At 44.2% G+C, this 12544-nt stretch overlaps 1 long non-coding RNA gene across 1 annotated transcript in view; it reads right to left on the minus strand.

Moving 5' to 3' along the window:
* LOC148644711 (uncharacterized) overlaps nt 1-12544 on the minus strand; it is a 44450-nt gene that overhangs the window by 24974 nt on the left and 6932 nt on the right. The window contains exons 2-3 of the long non-coding RNA XR_015928585.1: nt 6591-6725; nt 6278-6381 (exon numbers count right to left, since the gene is read on the minus strand). This is a non-coding gene — a long non-coding RNA (uncharacterized LOC148644711). The remainder of the gene's footprint in view (nt 1-6277; nt 6382-6590; nt 6726-12544) is intronic.

The following is a 12544-nucleotide window of genomic DNA, read 5'->3' on the forward strand; positions in this document are numbered from 1 at the left end:
TCAATTTCAGTGCGTCTCTTATACCAGCCACACGAGACAATGAATCACTAAGTGGATGTTAAAGTTTAATTTATCCCATATTCCTTCTTCCTTATATTTTTCCACTTTTTGCACAAATTCAGGTAATTATCTTTTCTTGAATTTCCTGGAAACTAGTTAAAGAGATCAAAAGCTCTTGGGATCCTAAGAGGTGACCACTGCATTTAAACTTGAAAGTTTTTAATACCATAAACCGATATTGCACTAACCGGGAGCATTTCCAAATCCTACATGAAAAACAGACAGCTCTCCTCTTTCCAACACAAGCACAAGTCTGTTACAGATGGCTGCATTAGACTGTTTCCCACACATCAAATGCACTCTGTGCAGAAAATTAAATTGCTTAAGTTGATGATGTACAGAAATAGACACTGTGTACAGTACATCTTTCCAGACCCTATTCCGCTGTTCAGCCAGATCCTTCTCCCAGATAAACTCAATCGCATGACATGCTGATGTTCCAGAGATCCTGTTAATTCAATATAGTTGACAGGCTACATGTGTATAAGTTTTAAGTACACCTGTGAGCTTCTCCTCGATTCTGACGCTTTTAAAGTGTGAAGAGTGTTTTAAGAGCTGCACTGTGAGCTGCAAATCCGTTTTTGTTTGATTACATTTTTCATCAAATACACTCTGCTGAAAATTAAATTGCAGACGCTTATGATGAGCAGAAATAGACACTTTGTAATTCAACATAGTTAACGGGCTACATGTTTATAAGTTTTAAAGATCCCCGTAAGCTTCTCCTCAATTCTAACAATTAGGTGAAGAGTATTTTTACAAACTAAAGTCCAGCTCATAGTTAGTCTTGAAAAAAATCTAGGAGCGTTACTTGGAGACTAAACAATTATATGAATATTTGTGGATGTAATAAATTAAGATCTCTGTTGCAAGATGACAATATCCTTGCTGTTACAGTATATTGGAATTCCTCATTTGTAAAATGGGTTGATTGGAAAAGCAAATGTGGATGCTGCCGAATAAATATTGTATAACTAATAAGGTTAAGGAGGTTTCATACAAAATAATTAATCATACTTACCCAGTTGAGACCCTTGTTGTCCAGCGATTTAAAATTGAGATAAGTGATAAATGTGTTTTATTGTGACATTAGTAACTTTTCTATATTTATTTTGGTTATGTCCCATGGTAAAACCTTTCTGGACTAAGTTGCAAATTATATTAAAAAATAGACCAATATTTATATTTGCTTTGAAGAAATAGATGGCATGTTCAATCTCAGCCCCATCGAAAACGATACAAAAATATCGTTTGTAACTTTATTAGAATGGCACATTATCATGTACACAAAATGAAATAGTCTGGGAAAAATCCTATGTTTGAGCATTTTAATATGGATGTAAAGGAGAATCTGCAGACTGTTTCAAATTGTAAAAATATGAAAGCGGTGCAGACTTCAATTTGTTTCACCTTTTTATAATTTGTATTTATTTTATAATATGTACCCCTGTGATGCTTTTGTCTTGAAATGTTATCTGTACTCTTGTTTGTATTGTGTTCGATAATGCTTACATATTTTTTAAAATGAACTATTAATAAATAAAATTTAAGAACTAAAAACTATTAAACTTACATTCTGTTAACGGTATTTTCAATTTAAAAAGTTTTGAAGGTGAAATTTTGCTTAATGGCCACAAGGTGGCGCCATTGCACTATTTCTCTAAGAAGCAAAATGTATTTTTCCAGTTTAATTCCACGGATCGGCCAACAGAGGGGGCACTTCTCCTACTGCTTCTATTGAATTCATTATAATTGCTTTCACTTATATCGCGCTTTTCTTTACGGGAAGATGTGATGAATTATGGAAAATGAAGCCTGTGCACTGTGGATTTGAAAACTATTTTAAGTTTCATGATGGATGAATTATGAGAAAATGTTACATTGTCTGGTGGTATTTGCAATATTCTCAAAATATACAACAGAGCGACATTTTAATCTCACACAACAAATATTAGAAGATCCTTCTTTTATACCTAAAAGCTTTCAGATGTTGAACAATTAAAATATTGCTTGCAGGAATCCAATTACTGTTATGAACTTTTTACAAGCTAATTGTCTGATTTAATTTTAATCTTATGATATTATGCATAATGGTAATGTACCATTGTTGTATTTTATTATTGTCATGTATGTTTTATGTTTAAGGTTTTGATGAAAACAACAAATTAGCTTCAGGACACTAAAGATGAATTAAATTATAAAGTAGATAATTAAATCATAGTATTGCAACCATATTTACTGGCAACCACACTGTCTAATTTTGGTGCTGCTCTTAATCTTGTCAGTTGGGTTGCTGATTTCCTTACAGACAGAACTCAGGGCCTAAGAGTCAACCATACTTCGTCTCAAGCTGCATTCTTGCACAAATGCTTCCCGAGGATCTATATTATCTTCCTTTCTCTTTGTTCAGTAAACAATTTGTACGTTATTACCAGTCAAGTAAGACACATTTGCAGACAACTGTTATTAGTTTCTTGCAGGCAGATGTGTAGGGTCATGGGCCAACTAGAGAAGATTTTGCCACCTGGTGCAAACAAAACTACTCCAAGTAAGTTCACTGTCAGCTCAGCTCAGCTCTGGGCATCAGTGTGGTGGACTGTGCTGTAAGAGTGCCTTCACTGTCAGGCCCCACTCGGATCAAGAGAACACAGCAGCACAGGGACACACTGACACAGCCCAGCCAGCTGCATGACCTGCACCAGGCGTAGATGGACTCCAAACAGCCACGAATGCCAAAGAGCCCTAAAGACAAACTTCAAACAAAATAAACTACATTTCAAAACTCAAAGAAGGCTCCACAGCCAAAACATTGTTTTCTTTCGTCTCTTTATAGCAGGGAATAAACCCATTACTTGATCCCTTACATTTCAAAACGCTCTGTATCAAACCAACAAATCGTTCATAAATTTAAACCATGTTTTTGAGAAACTAGCCTTAAAATCAAAATGACTACATTCATATGAAACACACTCAGAAACAATATCAAATGGTTTGATACAGAGTGCAGAAACAACTGAAGAGAACTACCAGAACTAAAACAACACCACACCACTCTGAACTGCGCCTCAGATACTGTGAGATGGTTGGACACTACATGCACACCCTAAAGAAGATAAGCACATACACAAACAGACAACTCTCAGACCATGAAAGAACTGTGGCCAAGACACAGTCAACAACACCTGACCCAACTGCAGCTCAGACCTGCAGCAAAGCCTGCTCAAACTCCTCAACCTTGTCCTGACGGCCGGCTGTTTCCCTGAGGCCGGGAATCAAGGACTGATCACGCCTGTCTGTAAGAATGGAGACAGACTCGACCCCAACAGGTACCGAGGCTTCAGTGTGAACAGTAATCTGGGGAAGGAACTCTGTCGTATCTTGAATATCTGATAACTGGCCCTCCTTACTGAGCACAATGTCCTGCATTAGAGTCCGACTGGCTTCCTACCAAACCGCCACACATCCCATAACATTCACACCTAGGCTCCGATGGCCCATCTGGACCCAGAACAGCAGAGCCTGGCACCGCTGGAGCAGCACTGTCACACCTGGGCACTGCCAGCCCATCTGGACCCAGAACAGCAGAGCCTGGCACTGCTGGAGCAGGACTGTCACACCTGGGCACTGCCAGTCAATCTGGACCCAGAACAGCAGAGCCTGGCACTACTGGAGCAGGACTGTCACACCTGGGCACTGCCAGCCCATCTGGACCCAGAACAGCCTGGCACTGCTGGAGCAGGACTGTCACACCTGGGTACTGCCAGCCCATCTGGACCCAGAACAGCAGAGCCTGGCACTGCTGGAGCAGGACTGTCAGACCTGGACACTGATAGCCCTTCTGCGTGAGACCAGAGTCATTGGTTCCCAGAACAGATCCAGATCTCAGGAAAACAGTTACAACTTCACAGTGAACAACAACACTTTGAAACACATACTTCTAACAGACAATCAGTTCATCTGGGAGTTTTCCTGGCAGTGAAGTCACTGAAGGAGAAGGCACACAGGGCTTTCCATGGCAGTAAAAAGAGGCTCTACAACATCAGTCCCCCAAATACAATTGGCTCTGAATATTCAAAAGTGCAATCGAACCCTTTACCCTATACTGCAGTGAAGTGTGGGATCCCCTCAGTGAGCAAGATTACACTAAATGGGACAAACAGCCTGTAGATACTCCATCCAAAAGAGTAAAAACATCCTCCAAACTGGAATGCTACAGAATCCTAAACAGACGATCCACACAATAAACACTAGCTGGATATTTGACCAGGCTAAGAAACAGCAAAGAGATACAGACCCTGTCAAGTACAGGTTCAGAGACACAATCAGGCCAGAGCAACTGGCTGACAAAGACCCGAATGTCCAGAGAGGACAGGCTGTGCTCCCATTGCCGAAAGAAAAAAAGGAAAGAGAGATACACTTTCTGCCGCACGGTGAGAAATATTCTGGAACAAGACGAACATTATTCACCAATAAAACAGATCATATCGCAAACCTGTCAGAATCAGAACAATGTCGAGTCCTGCTGGGAGAGAAATAATACAGTGTGTGATCTCCTGTCCCAGCCTGAGGAACAGTGAGCCTGTCTCTCAATAATAATAATAATACAGTGTGTGGTCTCCTGTCCCCAGCCTGAGGAACAGACAGTGAGCCTGTCTCTCAATAATAATAATACAGTGTGTGATCTCCTGTCCCCAGCCTGAGGAACAGTGAGCCTGTCTCTCAATAATAATAATAATCCAATGTGTGATCTCCTGTCCCAGCCTGAGGAACAGTGAGCCTGTCTCTCAATAATAATACAGTGTGTGATCTCCTGTCTCAGCCTGAGGAACAGACAGTGAGCCTGTCTCTCAATAATAATAATAATACAGTGTGTGATCTCCTGTCCCAGCCTGAGGAACAGACAGTGAGCCTGTCTCTCAATAATAATAATACAGTGCGTGATCTCCTGTCCCAGCCTGAGGAACAGACAGTGAGCCTGTCTCTCAATAATAATAATACAGTGTGTGATCTCCTGTCCCAGCCTGAGGAACAGACAGTGAGCCTGTCTCTCAATAATAATAATACAGTGTGTGATCTCCTGTCTCAGCCTGAGGAACAGACAGTGAGCCTGTCTCTCAATAATAATAATAATACAGTGTGTGATCTCCTGTCCCAGCCTGAGGAACAGACAGTGAGCCTGTCTCTCAATAATAATAATACAGTGTGTGATCTCCTGTCCCAGCCTGAGGAACAGACAGTCAGCCTGTCTCTCAATAATAATAATACAGTGTGTGATCTCCTGTCCCAGCCTAAGGAACAGTGAGCCTGTCTCTCACTAATAATAATACAGTGTGTGATCTCCTGTCCCAGCCTGAGGAACAGACAGTGAGCCTGTCTCTCACTAATAATAATACAGTGTGTGATCTCCTGTCCCAGCCTGAGGAACAGACAGTGAGCCTGTCTCTCACTAATAATAATACAGTGTGTGATCTCCTGTCCCAGCCTGAGGAACAGACAGTGAGCCTGTCTCTCAATAATAATAATAATAATAATAATAATAATAATAATAATAATAATAATAATAATACAGTGTGTGATCTCCTGTCCCAGCCTGAGGAACAGACAGTGAGCCTGTCTCTCAATAATAATAATCCAGTGTGTGATCTACTGTCCCAGCCTGAGGAACAGAGAGTGAGCCCGTCTCTCAATAATAATACAGTGTGTGATCTCCTGTCCCAGCCTGAGGAACAGTGAGTCTGTCTCTCAATAATAATAATACAGTGTGTGATCTCAACAGATGACTCTTGGGCATGTGCCTGTGTGTTGTTAGTTTGTGTGCTTTTCTATATATTGCCTGCTGCCGTGAAACACATCCACCTCGGGGATAATGAAGACTCCCTCTCTCAAGAAAACACAACGCATCTGAAAATGACTTTTCAACAAATGTTTTCACTCCTCTGGTGTCAAAGTACGGCATCTGCAGGAAGGGGCGACTTGTCCATCCATCGTCCAGCAGGCCCACTCTACAGTACATCAGACAGATGCCTGTGAAATCAGCACCTTCGGGCTGCTTTACAAATATATTATGTAATACAATGCGTATTTTTACGGTCACGTTAACTTGCACTGTTAGTGTGTGTTGTGAGTTCTGGTGTGAATGAAACATGGCTGCTGTGATCAGATAACATTCAGGGAAACTCCAGCTCTCAGTGTTTAAGAATATTAAACCTTTACTGACCACAGTGGTGTTGAAAGCGAAGCTCCACTAATGTCTGTCAGGAGCTCCTCAGAGCCTCAGCTGCAGAGACCGGCCTGGAGACGCCCATCCTCCTGACTTGAAACCTGACAGGTGATGAACAGGAAAGGTTTTTACTCGTGTGTCGGGACACCTGGAGTGACGGACTGGTTGGCATTGCAGCCCTGGCTTTCTCCTCAACTGGGATACGATCAGGTGGGGATTTTGTTTTCCTGGGGGTTTAAGTGGTGCACCTTGACTTGCAAATTCGTTTTTACTTTATGACAGTTTTTTTTAGTTGTTTTAAAGAACTTACTGTTTTGATTAGATGCATCAGAGATTGTGACTCTGCTTTTAGCTTCCCATTCCTTCCAAACAAAGGGTCTTCTGTTGTAGAGAACAGCACAGCATATCCAAAGCGAAGCGGGAGGGGACTGCAGTCCAGAGAAACCTTTAATTTTACAAAGAATGGAGGCAATTTCACACCTCTGGTTGTGCCAGAGGGTCCTCAGTGGAAGAGATACCAGGGTCCCCAGCACTGCTGTCACCTCTTCTGTACTCCTCCTATGCTAACAACTGTGTATCTACTGCTGTGAAAGGAATCAAGTCTGCAGATGATCCCACCGGAATAAAAAAAAAATCTGTAGAGGAAGGAGGTCACTGTTTTAATCAACTCCAAACAGACAGCACCCCAGGAACAAGACCCATGAGAACAGGGGCAGAGTATGCAGACTCCATACAGACAGCACCCCAGGAAAAAAACCCATGAGAACAGGGGCAGAGCATGCAGACTCCACACAGACAGCACCCCAGGACACCAGACCCATGAGAACAGGGGCAGAGCATGCAGACTGCACACAGACAGCACCCCAGGAACCAGACCCATGAGAACACAGGCAGAGCATGCAGACTCCACACAGACAGCACCCCAGCACACCAGTCCCATGCGAACAGAGGCAGAGCATGCAGACTCCACACAGACAGCACCCCAGGACACCAGACCCATGATAACAGGGGCAGAGCCTGCAGATTTCACACAGACAGCACCCCAGGAAACCAGACCAATGAGAACAGGGGCAGAGCATGCAGACTCCACCCCAGGAAACCAGACCCATGAGAACAGGGGGCAGAGCATGCAGACTCCACACAGACAGCACCCCAGGAAACTGAACCCATGAGAACAGGGGCAGAGAAAGCAGACTCCACACAGACAGCACCCCAGGAACAGGACCCATGAGAAAAGGAGCAGAGCATACAGACTCCACACACACAGCACCCCAGGAAACCAGACCCATGAGAACAGGGGCAGAGCATGCAGACTCCACACAGACAGAACCCCAGGACACCAGACCCATGATTACAGGGGCAGAGCATGCAGACTCCACACAGACAGCACCCCAGGACACCAGACCCATGATTACCGGGGCAGAGCATGCAAACTCCACACAGACAGTACCCCAGGAAACTGAACCCATGAGAACAGGGGCATAGCATGCAGACTCCAAACAGACAGCACCCCAGGACACCAGACCCATGATTACGGGGCAAAGCATGCAGACGCCACACAGACAGCACCCCAGAAAACCAGACCAATGAGAACAGGGGCAGAGCATGTAGACTCCACACAGACAGTACCCCGGGACACCAGACCCATGAGAACAGGGGCAGAGCATGCAGACTCCACACAGACAGCACCCCGGGACAACAGACCCATGAGAACTGGGGCAGAGCATGCAGACTCCACACAGACAGCACCCCAGGAGACCAGACCCCTGAGAACAGGGGCAGAGCATGCAGATTCCACACAGACAGCACCCCAGGAAACCAGACCAATGAGAACAGGGGCAGAGCATGCAGACTCCACACAGACAGTACCCCGGGACATCAGACCCATGAGAACAGGGGCAGAGCATGCAGAATCCACCCCAGGAAACCAGACCCATGAGAACAGGGGCAGAGCATGCAGACTCCACACAGACAGTACCCCAGGAAACCGAACCCATGAGAACAGGGGAAGAGCATGCAGACTCCACACAGACAGCACCCCAGGAAACCAGACCCATGAGAACAGGGGCAGAGCATGCAGACTCCACACAGACAGCACCCCAGGAACAGGACCCATGACAACAGGGGCAGAGCATGCAGACTCCACACAGACAGCACCCCAGGAACAGGACCCATGAGAACAGGGGCAGAGCATGCAGACTCCAGACAGACAGCACCCCAGGAACAGGACCCATGAGAACAGGGGCAGAGCATGCAGACTCCACACAGACAGCACCCCAGGAAACTGAACCCATGAGAACAGGGGCAGGGCATGCAGACTCCATACAGACAGCACCCCAGGAAACCAGACCCATGAGAACAGGGGCAGAGCATGTAGACTTCACACAGACAGCACCCCAGGAAGCCAGACCCATGAGAACAGGGGCAGAGCATGCAGACTCCACACAGACAGCACCCCAGGAACAGGACCCATGAGAACAGGGGCAGAGCATGCAGACTCCACACAGACAGCACCCCAGGAACCAGACCCATGAGAACAGGGGCAGAGTATGCAGACTCCATACAGACAGCACCCCAGGAAACCAGACCCATGAGAACAGGGGCAGAGCATGCAGACTCCACACACACAGCACCCCAGGACACCAGACCCATGAGAACAGGGGCAGAGCATGCAGACTCCACACAGACAGCACCCCAGGAAACTGAACCCATGAGAACAGGGGCAGGGCATGCAGACTCCATACAGACAGCACCCCAGGAAACCAGACCCATGAGAACAGGGGCAGAGCATGCAGACTTCACACAGACAGCACCCCAGGAAACCAGACCCATGAGAACAGGGGCAGAGCATGCAGACTCCACACAGACAGCACCCCAGGAACAGGACCCATGAGAACAGGGGCAGAGCATGCAGACTCCACACAGACAGCACCCCAGGAAACCAGACCCATGAGAACAGGGGCAGAGCATGCAGACTCCACACACACAGCACCCCAGACCCATGAGAACAGGGGCAGAGCATGCAGACTCCACACAGACAGCAGCCCAGGTAACACACCCCAGCAGGAGGAGGCGCCGACGGACTCGCTCATGGTGCAGTGAGCCCAGCGGTGTGAGGCTGGTGTCCAGCGCTGATGTGTCCCTGATAGTCCTGTCCCACAGCCTGCGAGTCACCGTTTCTTCCACAAAATACTCCAGCCAGCGCTTTTTAGACTCAAGTTTCTTAAGTTTCTGTTTTTCTCGCAGATTAGATTAAAAAAGCCGCCTGTTGACCTGCTGGAGGTCAGACCCGCTCCGGCAACAACTACTGCACCTCCGTTGCCCCGGCAACCACGTTTTATTTAACAAAGTAAAATAAACACCGGAGAAAAGTTTGCAAACAAGACAAGAGAGCTCAGAAACCCACAGACACGACGGCAGTGGGTTTTGTTTCTGTGTCGAGTGGATAAACCAGGCAGGACGAGCGCTGCAAACACACTAGAGTACACATAACACAATCAGGGGTACACAAGACTCCTGCTCTTTACACAAACAGGTTCAACAGGTCAATAAAGAGCAGGTCGGCACAGCTGTCATGATGTCTCATTTACAAAGAGTCTGAAGATTTGCTCGTCTCTTCCCAGAGCAGCTTCACTCCGGAGAGCAAGGAACAGCTCCTGCCGAGTCCGTCTTGTAAGACAGACATAGAAATCCGCGACACGGTAAATAAACTGACATTGTATAATTAATTCTGATGCTCAATCAAATCTGCGGAACACGTGCGGAGCGCAGTCCAGAACACTATAAAGACTACATTTCCCACAAGCCCTGTGGCGACTTCCTTTTGACGTAATCGATTCGCGTCTTTTTATTTTTAATTATAACAACAATACATGCCATAAAAACAAGAATACATATAACACAGAGTATAGTCAGGGGTACATACGATAATACATGTACATGTTATGGAAAAAGATTAAACAAGTAATCTTGTTTAATAGTAAACAAAAGCAGATGAGGTCCGTACATGTTTCAAATTGTCTGTACAGACGCATTTACATCCGTTTTAAAGTGTTTAAACATGGGTCTCCTCTCACAGCATTTCGTTAATTATTATGAAGTATCATATTTTTTTAAATACAAACGATATTTTCACATTACTTTCAATAGGTTTAAAATGTAGTATTATTTAACTTCTTTAAAAGTAATGTCAATATTAGTTTCCTTCTTTACGTTATCTTTCAGAGTTGCTGTCACAAACGTCACAGTTATCATCTGTATTGATTTTCAATCTCTGCACAACGAGGATCTGTACAGAGGCGCTATTGGACTCGCCGCCATAGACTCGTGTATCTCTGTCGCCGCCCAGTGGACATTTCTCGAAAGTGCAGTTCTTTTTAACTTTTTATGGTAGCAATAAAAATAGATACAATACAAACAAGAGTATATTTATAGCACATCAATAATACCATCAGGGGTACATAGTATAATATATTTACACTTCTGAAAAAAAGATTAAACCAGGTTAATAAAGATAAGGGCTGATATAGTCTGTAAATACACTTTTACATCTATTTAAAATGTTTTAACGAAGCTGCCTGAGGAAAGAACTTACTGTTTTGATTACATGAATCAGAGATTGTGACTCTGCCTTTAGCTTCCCATTCCTTCCAAACAATTTCAATTTCACACCTCTGGTTGTGCCAGAGGGTCCTCAGTGGAAGAGATACCAGGGTCCCCAGCACTGCTGTCACCTCTTCTGTACTCCTCCTATGCTAACAGCTGTGTATCTACTGCTGACTCCGTGAAAGGAATCAAGACTCCAGATGATCCCACCCAAATAAAAAAAAAATTCTGGAGTGGAAGGAGGTCTCTGCTTTAGTCGGCTGGTGCCGTGAAAACAACCTCTAACTCTGTATAACTCCAACTGCCTGTGTCTCAGGAAGCCCTGGTCCGTTTGTAATGGAAAACCATTGGGAGCACTAGAATGACTGATTTCCATCTTCACTCTAGGTCACTGTGCTGAACAGCACATTACTGTATTCTGCATATGATATGTCTGTTATTTACACCTTTTCTTTCTCACTTTGTCTCTCTGTCCGTTTGGATCAGGTATTTGGAGAGCACCACCACACCAGCCAAACTACCCAAACAGTTGCTTAGGCACTCAAGTGGACTTGATCAAATTAAACTTTCCAACCTAAACAGGAAAATGACAGTTTAAATGGATTCTGCTGCCTTATTAATCATATTTCTCTTCTAAATTCTTTTAAAATAAAAACAAATATTTCTGACATGATACACACAAATAGCTATTTTTATACTTTCTGGTTATATTTCAATCTTATAAATGAAGCATTTCTTTCCTGCGGTTTGAGGTTGTTAAAGAGAAAGACCCCATACTATCACAACCCCCTTTACAGGCTGGTGAAAGAGGTGAAATGAGGTAGCGGAGGTGTAATTGAGTCAGACAGCAAACTGTCACCTGCTGCTTGCCAGGACAGGAATCTTACAAAGGTCCACTCCTCCCAGGAGGGTCACAGTAACAATGATGATGAGTAACACGAATGATTACAGTTCAGGGCCCCAGCACTGCCACCCACTAAAATAAACATGACACACAAGAGAACCCACAAGACAGTCATGGAAATCCATGACACGATAAACACGCTGAAATGGTACAATATAATTAATTCTGATGTTCAATCAAATCACCGAAACACGTGGGCAGTGCGGGCCAGAGAACTACAGAAACTACATTACCCATACGCCCTGTGGGCGACTTCCTTCTGACGTCATCGACTCGCGCCTTTTGAATGTTATTTTAATTTTGGGTTTATTGTATTTATTTTGTATTTTGTATCCATGTACAATACATTCATTCATTCATTCATTACTCTTGTTTGCAATGCAATGTATTCTTTGCATTCTTTGCTGTTGAAAATGCTTAAATATATTTAAAATTAAAATAACGTATTAATACGAACATTACTAACGGTATTTTAATTAAACAAACTTTCGGTGAAATTTTGCTGAATGACCACCAAGCGGCGCCATTGGCACATTATTGTAAGAATAATCATTTCCAAGAAATTTTCCAGTTTAATTCCACGGACCGGCCATCAGAGGGGCACTTTACGCGTCCTGCTGCTTCTGTTGAATTAATAATTGCTTAAATTATTGTCTGGTTAAATTGTCTGGTGGTAAGTATTTGTAATATAGGATTGCTCATGTCTGATCTGGAACACGAGATGGAAGTTTAACATGTGTGATTCACTGAGGTGG

This window comes from Lepisosteus platostomus, chromosome 19 (genome assembly GCF_059453375.1).
Source record: "Lepisosteus platostomus isolate fLepPlt1 chromosome 19, fLepPlt1.hap1, whole genome shotgun sequence".
In the NCBI taxonomy this organism is placed as follows: Eukaryota; Metazoa; Chordata; class Actinopteri; order Semionotiformes; family Lepisosteidae; genus Lepisosteus; species Lepisosteus platostomus.